General features: G+C 35.3%; 1 long non-coding RNA gene across 1 annotated transcript in view; it reads right to left on the reverse strand.

Annotated features, from left to right (window-relative positions):
- The window catches only part of LOC115306933, a 68,093-nt gene extending 51,992 nt beyond the window's left edge, over positions 1-16,101 (reverse strand). The window contains exons 1-3 of the long non-coding RNA XR_003915498.1: positions 16,033-16,101; positions 13,089-13,180; positions 1,812-1,860 (exon numbers count right to left, since the gene is read on the reverse strand). This is a non-coding gene — a long non-coding RNA (uncharacterized LOC115306933). The remainder of the gene's footprint in view (positions 1-1,811; positions 1,861-13,088; positions 13,181-16,032) is intronic.
- Between the last annotated feature and the right edge of the window lie 1,639 nt (positions 16,102-17,740).

Consider the following 17,740-nt stretch of genomic DNA (forward strand, 5'->3'; position numbering starts at 1 on the left):
TCTTTGAAAATTTATTCATAGATTTATTAACTAAGAAAGTAATTAATTGACGATTCCTTTCTTTCACTGATGCTAAAAATGGAAGAGACTGAATGTCATTTCTTCCTTTTTAATCTAGCTGTGACATTACAGGGTGTCACATATATGCCTGTACTAACAGGTGTATTCATCTCAAAGACAGAGCTTGAAAAGAAATGGGGCACTTCAGAGAATGCCTTTAAAACACCAGGAAGCCTACTCTTCAGTTCTTTGTTTCCTACCTTGGATTATATCAAACAGACCAAATCTTGTATTTATAATTGGTCTGTGAAAACAAGAGCAAAGTTTAGACAGAGAACATTAATCAATTCATATTTCAATAAGCACATAGATGACGTAGGCCAATAAATCATGCAACCAGCTGCGTCTTTTTCAAAAAGTACTGGTAAATAATCATTTGGACTGAAATTAATTCCATCTTTTCTTTCCCCAATCTCTCACACACATAGCAGTGTCAAAGTGTTAGAAGACAAAGAATAAAGTGAGATTTGGTCATAAATAAAATAATTCTGCATATAAAACAAAAAGTACATGGTAGGCTCATTGGTTCTTATGCAAAGAGTCAAAGCAAACCAGAGGGCTATGAGGTTAGATAACAAATTTTCCCCAGAAGCCTAAATATTTTTGAGGTATAAAAATTCATCCACATGTGAGGACTTTTTTTTCCTTTCTGTGGCAACTCTATCAATAAGGATGTCATTTACCCAATTTTGTTTCTTCAACTTTCATCAAATAATTTAATCAAATGACTTCTGTTTATAACACTTTGTTTGATATGTCCATTTCCAAGGAAGTATCTTTCTTCCTTAGAAACTAGAACATGAGAGATAATTGAGAATATTTATGTGTTAAGTATTCAAAACTACACTGCAGTGTTATCAACTACAGTCACCATGCTTTTTACATTAGCTCCTTAGACCTATTCACTTTATAGTTGACAGTTTATACCCTTTTACCAATCTCTCCCCATCCTTCAGCCCCTGGCTATCACTTTTCTACTTTCTGTTTTATGAGTTTGACTTTTTTTTTTTTAAGATTCCAGGTATACATGATATCCAGCAGTATTTGTTTCTCTGTATGACTTCTCTTAGCATGATGCTTCAAGGTCTATCCATGTTGTCGTAAATGACAGTTTTTCCTTCTTTCTCATGGCTGATTAATATTCTGTTGTATTATCTATTTAAAAATTAAACACTACATGTTCTTTATTCATGCACTCATGGTACATATTTTCATATCTTGACTATTGTGAATAATGATGCAAAGAACCTATCTCTTTGTGTAGATACCTCTTTGATATTCTGTTTTCATTTTCTTTAGACACATGAGGTCTAAAGATCTAATGTAAAACTTGGTGATGATAGCTATAATGCTGTACTGTATAATGAAAATTTGCTAAGGGAGTAGAACTTAAATGTTCTCACCAGGAAACAAACAAAAAGACAAATATGTGAAAAGAATGGATGTGTTAACTAACTAGATAAGGAGAACTTTTCACAATGTATATCACAATTATATGTCACAATCGCAATTTTATATGCCAATTATACCTCAAGAAAGTTGAAATAAAAATCAAATAACAGCACTTTGCAGCTGATTCTTCTCCTTTTTCTCAGGACTTACTGAGAACTGATCCGGTCACATAGTGCACTCCTGTTCACTTTGATCACCCAGTGTATGAGTCGTCCAAACCATTCGTTACCTCTAAGGCAGCTCACAGTCTACAGAGCTTGTAGTTAGGGACAAAGATCGAAAACCAGGATGCCACTTACGGTGATCTTGGGCAAATCACTTAAATTTCCGGTGCTTCATATTTCTTATCTGTAAACAGAGGAAAGAATACTTATCTCATCTATTAGAAAGATTAAATGATAATAGTGTTTAAGCACTTAGGCATACAGCAGTTTCAAGCTAAGAAATACAGTATATCCCCTAATCTGACCAAATGTTGCCTCCCCCTCCCAAATCTCTTTCCTAGCCCTGTGAAAATCCAGCATAGGTAGGGGAGGCTTCATGGACTTGCAATCTGTACACTCATAAAGGGCTATACATTTAGAAGTGGAAGCTTCATCTGTTGCCATGTTAACATTCTTACCGATTTTTGGACATGATTTCCTACATTTCTGCATTTCACTGGATCCTGCAAATTACATAGTCAATATATCATTCTGAGATATCTGTATCACTTCAAACTCTTCTCTGAATATTATCTGCAACTTCTTAAGTCCTGATGACATCATTTTCCTTGCAACAGTCTGAAGCAAAGGACTTTTTTCCTATTACACACCTTATACCCACAGGACCGGAAGGCAGGGAGTTAGGAGTGTACCACTCCCTCCTGTTTGAAGCTTGCACTATTGGACTGTATCACCCACTACCTCTTCTTAGTCTTGTGTATTGACTCAGTTACTCCTTCAAATTTGCTCTTCTTCTCCATTGCTACACATTCCATCATTCTTGGTGACCTCAGAATTCATGCAGATAAGCCATATTTCACCTGTCAGATCCTTTCCTTCTTCACCTCTAATCACTTGTTCTTGCACCCCTTCCCAGCCAGTGATGCTGACATTGCACCAGCAGTAACTCATCGTAGCTGAACTTTTAATATCAATCACTGCTGCTCTTTCAGCTTTCATCTTCATCTTCAGTGAAACATCTATGACACTGACTCCACTTTTTGACCTCCTTCTATTTATTTCTGTGTCCTGTTCCCTCTTTCACCTGGTCTTGAGTCTATGTTTTCCAATTGAAATTATTCCCTTTTAATTATTTTAACTTGCTTGCCCCTTTCTCTAGTATCCTCCTCTGAAAAAATGCATACACCAGTTGAATCCATTTTAAAAGTTTTTCATGCCAACTTCTGAGAGGCTGAATATAATTGTAAAAGATGAGAAAGAATAAAACCACTTTAAATTAATGCTAAATTTTTCATATGAATACTCGACACTGACTAGCACTCTTCCGGCACTCCTGTAGCAGTTTAGCTTCCTAAAATTGAATCATAAATGACCCTTTAGACTCTCTCCAGCCTCTTCTAAGTACTGCCTGTTTTTCTGTTCCCCTTCAATGCAAAACTGCTGGGATAATTTTTTCACACTTTGCTAAACATATTTTCTGCCATTCACTCTTCAACTTACAACACTGTAGGTTTTTTCCCCCATCATTCCCAAAGATATTTTCTTGTTAAGGTCATTGTGACCACCATCTTGCCAAATCTAACTCTTCTATCCTCTTCCTACTTGACATTCACCAGCATTCTTTAGCTGATATCCTCTCTTCCCTTGGTACCAAATATTTGACACTTTTCTGTCTTCCTCTTATCCATCTCACTGGTTGTGACCTTCGAAGGTTATCTTGTCTCTTAATATTTACCTGATTCAATCCTTGCATTTGACCTCCTTGGTTGCTTTTATCCACTCCCATGATGTAAATATCATCTACATAGGGTGAATACTGCCCCTGTCTGCCAAGGACTAAGAGGATTTCTAGGTCTTGGGGTTTTCAGTAATTTAGTGGGCACAGTCTTGGGCAAACCAAGATGGTTGTTCATTCTATATATGTTATAATGCCTCAAACCATGCTATAAGTCCAGAGGACTGTGATGAGCTATATTTTCACTTGGTTTGTAAAATACACTTCAAACTTAAATCTGTCTGAAACAGAACTATAGAGTTTTACCTTCAAATTCTTCTCTAATTATCCCTTATCTCCATATGTGTTATCATAACATACCAGTTCCTAATGCACAATAAATCAGAAATCATTTAAGGTTCTTCATGACTTTTCCATTTTCATTCCCGAGTACAGCTGCCACCGTACCACCGTAATTGTCTCCTAACTACTCTCCTTCTTTCGAGTGATACTTTTACTTCTAAGGAATGGGGTTAACCATAGGACTATGGTTATTTTAAATTTTACAGACATTATTAAATTACATTCTAAAAAGGTGTATAGTCTATATTCCAGTAGCAAAGAATATACCATTTCCTTCACAGCCCACTGGCAAGTTTATTAAAACTTTTAAATTTTGTCAGTCTGCTTAGTCAGTGCTATCTCATTGTGATTTTAAGTGTAAGAAATTTGAATTTACTCTTCTGTGAATTCCCTCTTCATATCTTTGATGTATTTTTCTATTAGGTAGTTTGTCTTTTTCTTTACAACTTGTAAGGACATTTTCTGTATCATAAAAACATTAAACATTCATCTTCATCTGGGTTGCAATCCTCCTCCCCACCAGTCTATCCTTTGCTGACTTTATGTTAACATAATGGACATTTGTCATGCTTCTGGTTGCTTCAGTAAATAAAGAACATCTTTTCTGTATGTGAGAATTTTCCACTTATGAGTTCTGTCCCTCTATACTAGAAATGTGATTTCCTTGCTCCCTTGCAAGTAGGACACAAGAATATACCCCAGTCTCCTCCCATTAGATTCACCTGCACATAACTTCCACTAGGAAATGATCAAGGTGAGGCAGTAGCCGTAGTATCAATGTCCTATAGAGGTAGCAGTGGTATGTTCTCAAAGTGGTCTCCCAGTGACATTTAGGTATTTCCTCTTCCAAATTGTTTTTCTGTATTGTCAGTATGCTGGTGAACACAGTGGCCTTCCAAATTGTTTTTTGCAACATATACCTAAAATAGATGGCGTTGCTTCCAATCAAGAACCCCAAAGAGTATTGGTATCTAGTCATATACAAAAGTTATAATTTTTCATGTCAAATATATCTCTTTTTATTTGATTTTTTTCTGGGTTTCTAGTAATGTTATCAAGTTTCCCCTGAAGCCCTATATTGCACATGTAGCCTTCATGATTTTCTTCTGTTTCATCTTTAAATTTTAAATGAATTGGTAACAATTAAGTGTACATATTCACATAGTTATTTATATTCATATTTTAGTTCGTATTTATATAAATATTTATAAATATAAAATAGTCTATAGTAAATATTACATACATAAGGAAAATGAAGGAAGACCAGTTGTACCCAATATAACATTTTACAAAGATGCAAATCTTCAATATCTGCATTGCCCAGAAAAGGGAGCACTGGCCACACTTTAAAACATGACTAATGCAGCTAAAGAACACAATTTTAAAGTTTAATTTTAATTAATTTATATTTAAATAGCACTTGTAGCTAGTGGCTACAGTATTGATCAGCAAATACAGTGAGAATGGGCACAACAGCTTCCTTCTGGATAAAGAGCAAATTGGTAGCCCCATTTATTAAATAAATATTTTTGCACTGAATATGCCATACATAAAAATTTCACATACAGACATCTATTTGCTAGATTCTCTATTTTTTATGGCTCCATATGGCTAATGCCATATTGATGTGATTATAGTGACTTTATAGTGTGATGAATAATGTGTAAAGTAAGTTTCCCAGCTCCTCACTCTCCTATATGAAACTTTCCTTGGCTTTTCTCAGACATATATTCTTCCAAGTAGACTTACCAAGTCACTCTATCCATTCTAAAATCAAACTTGATAAAGTTCTATTTAGAAGTGACTCAAATTTATAGAATATTTCAAAGAATTGATGTTTTTACTATATTAATTCTTCACATGTAAGTATATATTTTCCATAGTTTAAACATGACTTTATGTCCTTCAATAAGATTTATAAATATTTTTACATATATCTGATGTTTTTATTTTAAAATGATCTATAATATTGTTTATTGTGAATATTCAATTTTTATTGACATTTGCTTACAGATAATATGGAAAACAGCTGTTGATCTTTATATATTTCCCTTATTTCTATCTTAACAAATTCTTATATTGAAGTTTTTCCTGGATTTGGTTTTAATTAGAATTTGAGATTGCTAGGCATACAATATTGTCAATAGGGGAAAAAATCTTATTTTTTAGTGTTTATGCTGACTTCAATTTTTTAACTCACTCTTCTAAAACAATGATAGCAGTAGAAATTTCCATCTCATTTTTAATTTTTAAGATTATTTATTTTGAGAAAGACAGCATACATGAGCAGGGTAGGGAGAAAGAGATGGGGGAGAGAGAGAATCCCAAGCGGGGCTTGAACTCGCAAAATGCAAGATCGTGACCTGAGCGGAAATCACGAGTCAAATGCCTAACCAACTGAGCCACCCAGTCCCCCTCTCATTTTTTATATTAATTTCAAAGGATTTTATAATTTAGAATGATAATTAGTTTTGGTTTGAGGGAAGTTATTTTATTATAATGTGTGGTTTACTTTTATTCCTATTTAACATATATGTTTTTCAGGATGTATTGATATTACCATAAGATTACGATCTTTTATAGGTTAACATAAATAATTACACTGGTAGGTCTCTAGCCATTAAAATAAAAATATCTCTTATTTTATAAATTTTTTTAGTTTTATATACATATAATTTATTGTCAAGTTAGCTAACATACAGTGTATACACTGTGCTCTTGGCTTTGGGAGTAGATTCCCAAGATGCATCACTTACATACAAGACCCAGTGCTTATCCCAACAAGTGCCCTCCTCAATGCCCATCACCCATTTTCCCTGTCCTCCAACCCTCCACCCCCATAAACCCCCAGTTTGTTCTCTGTATTTAAGAGACTCTTATGATTTGCCTCCCTCTTTGTTTGTAACTGCTTGAGAAACTTAACAGAACACCACCATGGAGGAAGGGAACAGTTTTACATCTGCATCTGTATATGAGGTTAGGCTACACTCTTGGTTTTTTTTATACTAATTTCATAAAGTTTTATATTAAGGATTTTTCTCAAGTGGGTTTTACTAATTTAAGTAACATGGGGATTATCTGTTTTGTTTTCCAAAGGTTTGATAGAATTCAGTTGTGAAAATCTGTGGTCTCAGTGGATGTCATTAATGAAAGATTTTTAAACTTCACTTTTGTGATTATTGAATTAAGTTTTTTACTTTCTCTTGAGATAATCTTAGAAATTTAAATTATGTTACAGAGGCATCTGTGTTATCTCTAAAGCTTACAGATTTGTTGTCACAAAATTGTCTGTAGAAATACTGTATTCTTATATTACTAATGTAATCACACCTCCAGTAAAGTCTCCTATGTCCTTCCCTATTCTTGTGTATTTTGCTCCTTTCTTTTGTCTTAATCAGGCTTGTCTCAAGTCTCAAATCTCACTTGATGTTCAGTACGGTTCAATAGTTAGCAAAAGCATAATCACTAAAGTCCAAATGGTTACAGTTTTAGCCAAGTTTTTACACGATATTTCTAGTTTGTTATTATAAAACAATTGACACTTATGAATAATAAGAAATTCTCCTATAACCTTGGGTCTCCAAATAGAGCTCAATCAGAAGGTCCTATTCAGTAATCAAAACTCAGTCCCCCACTTAGGGCCTAGTATGGGAAAGAGAGGAAAGAAGGGACAGAAAGTAGCAAAGGGGGTAAGGACAAATTTTGGCAAGGCAGTAGTGCAGCCTTCAACTGGGCCTGCAGGACTGACTTCCAGAACACCAGGGCAGAAATGATCTATCATGCACTGACTCCTATCACAATCAGAAAACTTCAACCAACACTGTAATGGGTTCTACTATATTTCCTAAGGATGCAACAGTGAACAAATCAGAGAATAAATTCCTGCAGTAATGAAGTATTACTTCTGGGGGCAAGGGAAAGATGAGAGACAGGCAAGATAGGGAAGCAAGCAAGGTAAATATGTAAAATAGACATTATGTTAAATGCTGATAATTGGTATGGCAACACACAAAGCAAAGGAGGTCTGAAATTTTAAATTGGTTAATGAGGGTAGGGAGGAAAGCATTTGATAACTGATGTGACATGATCTAACTTATTTTTTAACAGGTTTTCCCTGAGTTGAGAAAAGGGAAAGAAAGACTGGTTGGAAGACTACTGGAATCAGCTGAGTGAGAGGTGATAATGATTCCCATCATGATGCCAACACAGTGGATGTGTTAGGAGCAAATTCAGCACAGCTACAGATGACAAAATGGGTTGATCAATTGGATACTTGGTGTGAAAAAAAGAGGGAGTCAAAAGTAACCCAATATTGTTTATTTGAGCAACTTGATGGACAGAATTTCCATTAACAAAGATGTAGAAGGCTATGAAAATAAAATTGGGTGCGAGAAGATCAAAAGTTCACTTTTTGACCTGTTAAGTATGAAATGATTGCTACCCATTCAAGCTGAGTGTCCAATGAAGAATATGAGTCTGGAATTCTATGACTCACCCAAACATGGATTTTTCTGCTGAGATGTGGAAACAAGGAGCCATCTAATTTTCCTGGAAGACCCTTTATTCCTTTGATCATTTCTTCCATTTTCCCTGAAGTCTTTTCTTTTTTCTTTTATATTTTCATCTATGTTTGCTCTATGCTTTCAGATATTTCTTCCACTTAATCTTCATATCTTAATAAGACTTATTCTCAACCTCACTTCATTTGATTTTTAATTTAAAATCATGTGTGTAATTCAAGAAAAAGTATATACACACAGATAATGCATTGTGAATGCTCTGATATGTTCTTATTGTTCTTACCATGTTAATTTAAATGCTCCCATCTCTTACAGAAGCTCTACTCATTACCTGCTGGTCCCCTAAGAAGTCATAGTAATCCTTATGCTAACTGAAGCTCAATCATCACCTTGGGATATACTTCTATAGTGTCATACTCCTGAATGGTGAAAAGCTCAAGTGTTTTGGGCTCGGGGAACAGGAAAGAGGCAGCTGGAAGATGGTCAAATTATTATAAAGGTACCAGCAAAAGAGTGTCTGCTCCCAGACCTATTCTGAGGACTCCATCCATGGGAGTTGTAAAAACCAAGAACCTTCACTGAAGCCTATATTTCCAGTGTCACAGGAGATGCAAGATCTTCTTGGGATCTTCTGTTTCATAAAGGCCATATATGAAAGACCCACAACTAATATATTCCTCAATGGGGAAAAACTGAGACAGGGATGTCCCCTCTCACCACAGTTGTTTAACATAATGTTTGAAGTCCTGACCTCAGCAATCAGAAAATAAAAGAAAGAAAAGTCATAAAAATCAGGAAGGAAGAAGTAAAATGTTCACTCTTCGCAGATGACATGATACTCTCTCTATGTGGAAAAATCAAAAGACTCCACCAAAAAAACTGCTAGAACTGATAAATGAATTCAGTAAAGTTTCAAGATATAAAATCAATGTACAGATATCGGTTACACTTCTATACACCAAGAATGAGGTGGCAGAACGTGGATCAAGAAATCAATCCCATTTACAAATGGGTACCAAAAACCATAAAATACCTAGAAACAAACCTAACCAAAGAGGTAAAAGATCTGTATGCAGAAAACTATAGAAAGCTTATGAAAAAACTTGAAGAATACACACACACACACACACACACACACACACACACACAAATTCTATGCTCATGGATTGGAAGAAAAAATATCATTAAATTGTCTACCGTACCCAAAGCAATCTACATATTCAATGCAATCCCTATCAAAATAACACCAGTATTCTTCACAGAACTAGAACAAACAATTCTAAAATTTGTTTGGAACCAGAAAAGACCCTGCATAGCCAAGGCAATTCTGAAAAAGAAAAGCAAAGCTGGAGGGATCACAAACGCAGATTTCAAGCTTTATTGCAAAACTGTAGTCATTAAAACAATATGGTATTATCACAAAAACAGATCCATAGATCAATGGAACAGAATATAGAACCCAGAAATGAACCCACAAATATATGACCAACTAATCTTCACCAAAGAGGAAAAGAATATCCAATGGAAAGAAGATAGTCTCTTTAGCAAAGGGTGTTGAGAAAATTGGACAGCGACATGCAGAAGAATGAACCTGGGCCATTATCTTACACCATACATAAAAATAAACTCAAAATGGATCAAAGATCTAATGTAAGACAGGAACTCATCAAAATCCTAGAGGAGAAAACAGGCAGCAACCTCTTTGACCTCAGCTGCAGGAACTTCTTATTAGATATGTATCCAGAGGCAAGAGAAACAAAAGCAAAAATGGACTACTAGGAGCTCATCTAGATAAAAAGCCTCTGCACAGTGAAGGAAATAATCAACAAAACTAAAAGGCAACCAACATAATTGGAGAAGAATTTGCAAATTACATATAAGGGTTATGAAACTCAAAACCCAAAAAAATAATCCAGTGAAGAAATGGGCAAAAGACATGAACAGACACCTCCAAAGAAGACATCAAGGTGGCTAATAGACATATGAAAAGACACCCAAAATCACTTATTATCAGGAAAATACAAATCAAAACCACATCAAGACCACCTCACACCAGTCAGAGTGGCTAAAATTAAGAATTCAGGAAACAACAGATGTTGGTAAGGATGCAGAGAAAGGGAAACCCTTTTGTACTGCTGTTGGGAATGCAAATTGGTGCACCCACTCTGGAAAACAATACGAAGGTTTCTCGAAAAATTAAAAATAGAATTACCCTATGACCCAGCAATTGCACTAGTAGGTATTTATCCAAAGGATAGAGGAATATTGATTTGAAGAGGCACATGCACCCCAATGCTTAGAGCAGCACTATCAACAATAGCCAAATTATGGACAGAGCCCAAATATCCATCAACTGACAAATAGATAAAGAAGAAATGGTATACATATACAATGGAATATTACTCAGGGATCAAAAAGATTGCAATCTTGCCATTTGCAGTAACATGGATGGAACTAGAATTTATTATGCTAAGCAAAATAAATCAGTCCGAGAAAGATAAATATCATATAATTTTATTTGTATGTGGGATTTAAGAAAGAAAACAGCTGAACATAGGGGAAGGGAAGCAAAATTAAGATAAAAACGGAGAGGGAAGCAAACCATAAAGAGACTCTTAAGTATGCAGAACAAACTGAGGGTTGCTGGAGGAGTTGTGGGTGGGGTTATGAGCTAATGGGTGATAGGCATTAAGGAGGGTACTTGTTGGGATGAGCACTGAGTGTTATATGTAAGTGATGAATCACTAAATTCTGTTCCTGAAACCGTTATCTAACTCTATGTTACTTAGATTTAAATAAAAATTTTTTAAAAGAACAATTTCATCACCACAAGGATACCTATTATCCTTTCATAAATACAAACACCTAAGTAATGTTGAAAAAGAAAACCAAAGCTGGAGGTGTCACAATTCCAGACTTCAAGCTGTATTACAATCCTATAATCATTAAGACAGTATGGTGTTAGCACAAAAACAGACACAGGGATCAATGGAACAGAATAGAGAACGCAGTAAGGAGGTTTCTCAAAAAATTAAAAATAGAAATACCACATAACTTAGAAATTGTACTACTAGGTATTTATCTAAAAGATACAAAAATGCTGATTTGAAGGGACAGAGGGACCCCAATGTTTACAGCAGCAGTATCAACAATAGCCAAATTATGAAAAAAGCCCAAATGTCCATCGACTGATGAATGGAAAAGAAGACATGGTATGTGTATACCACATTAGTTGGCGATCAAAAAGAATGAAATTTTGCCATTTGCAATAATGTGGGTAGAAATTGAATGTATTAATCTAAGCGAAATAAGTCAGAGAAAGACAAATATATCATTTCACTCATACATGGAATTTAAAAAACAAATAAAATGAACACAGGGAAAGGAAGGGACAGAAAAGTAAGATAAATACAGAGAGGGAGGCAGACTATAAGAAACACTTAAATACAGAGAAAAAGTGAGAGTTGATGGAGGGGTGTTGGGTGGACAGATGGGCTAAATTGGTCATGGGCATTAAGAAGGAGACTTGTTGGGATGAGCACTGGGTATTATATTTAAGTGACAAATCATTAAGTTCTACTCCTGAAATCATTATTACACTGTATGTTAACTTAGAGTTAAATAAAATGGAAAAAATTGTCAAAATTGTCCAGACCCACACTTTATATGCTCAATATTTTATTACCAACAGAGGCTCCAAGCAGCTATGGGAGACTATGAAGTAGAAATGGAAGAAATAAAAGTCAGCACTGATTCAGTACATAAAATGTGTCAGACACCCTGCTAGGCAATTAACATCTACACCTTGTAACTATTCTACAAAGTAGATAAGATTGACCTCACTTATATATAAAGACCTCTATTTCAGGTTGCAGTAAGAAATTACTCATAGTCATTAAGTGTCAACCCAAAACTTCCTAACCCAAACCCCATGATTTTGCTACTGAACTCTTTTGACTTTTGAAGTATTGCTAACTTTTCTCAAAAGATCAGTACAAATATGCAAATACATCTGAATACTTTTTGAGTATTTCTTGATACTCTGTATATACTATCTCTTAGGATGATAATGTCTCAAGTCCCTCAGCTAGTCAGTGTCAGCAACTGAAATGGCAGAGTGAGTACTAAAACCCAGAATTGGGGGTCTCCCAAGCAAATGCTCCTTCCATTGCACTACAGTATTTTATACAGTAAAATAGAAATGATTTTCACATTATTCATACCTCAGTTCCCCTATTAAGGTATATGTAATTAAGATTGACATTATTTAGACAAGTCATTGGACTTAAGTATATTAAAACAAATTTCTTTGTGTCTTCCTGGCCATACAGCAATTCCTGGAAAGTTCTGACAACCTCCCGTATTACAACCCAGTCAGTGCTCAATCTGAAAATGTGGTGCCTTGAGTTTGGCCTTGCAAGATGCTAATCAAGGTTGGCAGCAGAGTTGGTGACATGTGTTTGATGTGATCTCTAGTCCTTTCAATTTATATACTGAGATACTTAGGAGAAATCACCAATCTTAATGGACTGGATCTTGTCCAGGTCCAGTTTCTTGGACTTCTCTGAATCTCTTATGACAGCCCCAGAATTAATCTCTATTGACTGCTAAGGACCACCCAGAAGTAGCCCTTAAACTCGAGGTAGCCGTATCCATTTCCCAGAGTTTCTTGGAGCTAAAGTAGGTCACCCAAGGACCACACAGAGGCAGGATAGGAGATCTAGTGGAGTTCTGGTTTGAACCCAACTTGCAAAGAATGTGCAATGTCTCCTCCAATTTTGAGTAAACACGTGAGAAAGTGTAGAGCCCACTTACTCATGAAAGCAGCTTGGATGCAGTGTATCATGTCGCCACTTGGCTTCAGTGATGTGTATGAGCATCAGGTGTCATCATCTGAAGATCACAGCCTGTAAATTCAAAACTGCACATTATCCCAAGAGTATGGTAAAAGCCATCTCTCCAATCTAGTTTACCCAAAAGATTAGAGAAACCTTGACCTTTGTTACTGCCCACTTGTCTCTGTTTTATTCTTGGTAAGTTCAGAATATTTTAATCAAGATTTTGTATAAAATTATTAACTGGTTAACTATGTAATGCATTGCAGTTTTTAGATGAAATGTGTCATATACATGAAGGATATTGACACTGTTTATCATTCAGCTTATTTCTGGCTGCAAATTTTGAAAACAATGCAATCCAAATTATCTATTAAACAAAGACAATATCAAGATTAATCCTGTGAAATGACAGTAGTAGGTTGAGATTTGGTACTTTTTTAAAGTCTGATTGTGCAGTTCAGTGGTTTAACTTACATTTAGTTCTATGTCTGTTTCACATGAGCAAAAATGGAATGTGATGAATGAGCATATTGAACTAGTCTCTAGCTGAGAAATTTTGACCTTTTGAGTATATATTACCACTGCCATATTCCAAACCTTTCTGTTAAATCCCTGAGCAACCCCAAATTGATATTGTTATTTAAAATAAATTTTTCTTGTGTAAAGGGATACTAGTATAGTAACACTGCAAGTCACCATATAATCTGACCTAAGCATAGACATGCCTTTGAAAAACCCAGGATGCTGCTTTTCCTTCAACCATCCATCAACCCAGTGGCTGAGACTATAAGAAAATTCTGTTTATGATATTCCATTTTTCTCCCCAAACCAAGAATGAGAGGTTTCATCAGCTTATGAAATATTTTAAAATTCATCTAAAATAGATAAATTGATATGTGGGTGATAGTTCTAGTGAGAAAAGAGAAAGTTCTGCTGCATTTGTCTATTTCTTAAATAAGAGGAGGGGTTAACCCAAGAGCCATTCATCAACCACCATGTGGAATCACTTATGCCAGACTAAACCATCAATTAAATTGGAAAGCATCACCCTGTACTTTCTAGATTGTAGAAAAATGCTCACACAACCGAGAAAGAAGGAGCAGCAAGACTGTACCTGGTTAGTCCAACCCCCCGAGTTCTTCCAATTCTATTACCGTAGATTGTCTTTCATCACCTTCTGGATTTTTACCTACAACTGCACTGTAATGCCAGCATCCAGTTACATATCCACACCACTGGTTAGCAGACAGACTAAGAAACCTCTCCAATTTAGTCATTTATGTGTCAGCAAGCAGGGAGCCCCACTTCCCTCTTTGCCAGAAAACTTACTTCTGCGGCACTAAAGTGATGGCCAGACATTTACAAGCCATTTTCTTTGGCTGACAATTTTGTTTTTAAACCCTTAATGGAGCATCTGCAACTACTGTTTTATTGAACTAATTTCAAATGCAGTCTTGTTTCCAGTAATCTATGACAGTTTTAAAAGTTTGAAGAGACCAGGAGTTGGAGACAACAGTAGAACAGATGTGTTTCATTGAGATCTGTTAACATCTTACTACACTATATTATAGACATATTTTAGGAGGCAAACAATTAGTCAAGCAATAACAACTCCCCTTCATACACATATAATTCCATGTCAAATCATAAAATGAGAACACACAAGCCACCCAACTCCTTATCCAATATCCAACTATCACAAATGTACATATAATAAGAAGTAAATAATTACCAAAAAGGTCCTGAAAATGCCATTATCTTCAAAATCATCATTTTGAAGAAAGTATACTCACTCATAAAAAAAAAAAAAACACCATTGAGCATCTATGGTATGTCAAGCAAGGACTGCCTTAGATTCATGGGATTCATCAGTGACTAAGGTGCCTGAGCTCGAGGAGCTTCTGTTAGTGGGGGGGAGGGGGGGATGTGGGAGGCAGGGTATGGCGTGGTGGCAAAAGCAGACTAAAGCAAAGATATAAATAAGTACATTACAAATCTTGGTAAAAGGTGTTAAGTGCAATGAAAACATGAACAGATGGAGCAGGATAAGGAACCTCCCAAGTATAGTGACTATCAGGTGACAGAATTTGGATAGTCAGGATATTGTCTGACAAAGCTATATTTGAACAAACACCTGAATGATAGTTGGGGAAAATAAATTATATTTTAATGGTAACTTACTAAAAATGAAAGTCTAAAGAATTAATCTGTAAACTGTACAAAAATCTGACAAATAGAGCTGAAGACCAGTAATACAGTATCAGAAAGAAAGAATGATGGAAAAAAAAAATACTCTACCCAAGTACTTTTCAGTTTGCTCTTCCCAAAAGTTTTGTATAAACTCCCTTTTCTTTCATTTCGTGTTCTGCTCCTCTTTTCTTTCCTTAAATAATTCATGTACTTCCTCTCCCTCTTTACATGTATTTTTAAAAACTATATGAATAACTATACTTTTTTCCAATAATACAGTATTTGCCCGCCTTATCCATAGGGGATACATTCCAAGACCCCCTGAGGATACCTGAAACCATAGATATTACCAAACCCCACATATTCTTTTTCTATACATACATAATGATAAAATGTAATTTATTAATTAGGCACAGTAAGAGGTTAACAATAAAATAGAACAATTACAGTAATATACTGTAATAAAAGTTATAAAAATATGCTCTCAAAATATCTTGAGGTCTCACCCTTTTTCTTGTATTGATGTGAGATAATAAAACACCTATGTGATGAGATAAATGAGGTCAGTGATGTGGGCATTGTGACGCAGTGCTAAGTGACATGTGTCAGGCTACATATCCTCAAAAGGAGGATCATGGGCTTCTGGACTGTACTTGACCTTGGGTAACTGAAAATCATGAATAAGGGAGGACTACTGTATTATTTCCCAGGAAACCAATATACCCACTTACTTTATCCTTACTGGAAACTCTGCTTATGTTGTGACCATCAGAATCAAAGTAAAGTTGGGGCGCCTGGGTGACTCAGTCAGTTGAGCATCCGACTTTGGCTCAGATCATGATCTCACGGTCCATGGGTTTGAGTCCCGCACAGGGCTCTGTGCTGACAGCTCCGAGCCTGGAGCCTGCTTCAGATTCTGTGTCTCCCTCTTTCTCCGCTCCTCCCTTGCTTGAGCTCTGTCACTCTCTGCTTCTCAAAACTACATAAACATTAAAAAAAAAGAATCAAAGTAAAGTCTATGTCTCACTTAATAATTACTATTTTGCTCCTGAAAAACCATGCCCTAAAGTGAAAAGCCATCAACTGAAAACAAAAATTAATTTTAAAGGGAAATTATTATATTATCTCAATCCAAAATAATTTTCACAGATTGGAGTGTTTATACATATATATGCATATATATGTATACATATATAAAACATTGAAAACAAATTTATATAGATAATAAACAACAGTGTGAAAGTTTGAATATAAATTGTAATGAAGTTTATTTTACTCCCCAAGGAAGGGAGAGATTGGATAAGTGGTGGCAGTTGGTGCTTATCTTTAGACAGGCATTTGCTATCAAAATGGGATGTGGTGGATATAGTGATTTCCTAGGGCTGCCATAACAAATTATCACGAGTTGGGTGGCTTGAGACAAATTTATTCTCTCATAGTTCTGAAAGCCAAAAGACCAAAATCAACTCCAAAAGGCTTGGCAAGCTGTCTGGAGTCTGTGAAGGAGAATCTGTTCCATGCCTCTCTCAGAGGTTCTGGTGATTACCGGCAATCCTTGGCATTCTTTGGCTCATAGATGCTTCATTCCAGTCTCTACGTGTCTTCACCATAGTCTCTCTCTGTGTCTCTGTATCCAAATTTCCCTCTTCTGATGCGGATATTAATAATTGGATAAGCATTCACCCTCCATTATGATTCCCTCATAACTTGATTATACCAGCAAAGATTCTAATTCCAAATAAGCTTCTATTTACAGGTACCAGGGCTTAGAACTTGAACCTATCTTTTGGGTGTTCACAATTAAAGCCTCTGGATATGCATTTCCTTTTCCTTAAGACTATGACAAAATAAACTAATGTGTTAAGTAACTGGTGTGCCCTTTCCTGAAACTATGATGTTGATTAATGTATTGTTTTCAGTGTTTTAAGATTTAAAAAAAATTTATTATTCCCCAAAAAAGTGTTATTTGAGAAAAATGAACTGTTGTGGAGAAAAGTAGTTACAGAGACATAATGTGAACTACCTATATTTCAGATTCAAGAACAATCCAACTGTGACCCAGATACATTATATGTTTTCACAATGATGTACTAGCACTATTTCCAATGTATGCTATTGAGCAGACCCTTAAAAATTCATAAATATCCCTATTACTAGTATATGTATCTTGAACAGCACCGAGTAATACATAGAATTGTTGAATCACTATATAGTACATCTAAAAACTAATTTAACACTGCATGTTAACTATACTGGAATTTAAATTAAACAAAGTTAAAAAATAAGTAATGAATTCAAAATTTTAAAAAGTACCATAAACTTTTAAAAATCTTAAATCTAAAATTTCCTCATGAAATGGAGGAAGAGCAAAAAAATGTCATAATGAGGATACCACAGGATCATTTTCTAAGTAATTTATATACAATTATGAATTATGTC

This window comes from Suricata suricatta, chromosome 2, assembly GCF_006229205.1.
Source record: "Suricata suricatta isolate VVHF042 chromosome 2, meerkat_22Aug2017_6uvM2_HiC, whole genome shotgun sequence".
Lineage (NCBI taxonomy): Eukaryota > Metazoa > Chordata > Mammalia > Carnivora > Herpestidae > Suricata > Suricata suricatta.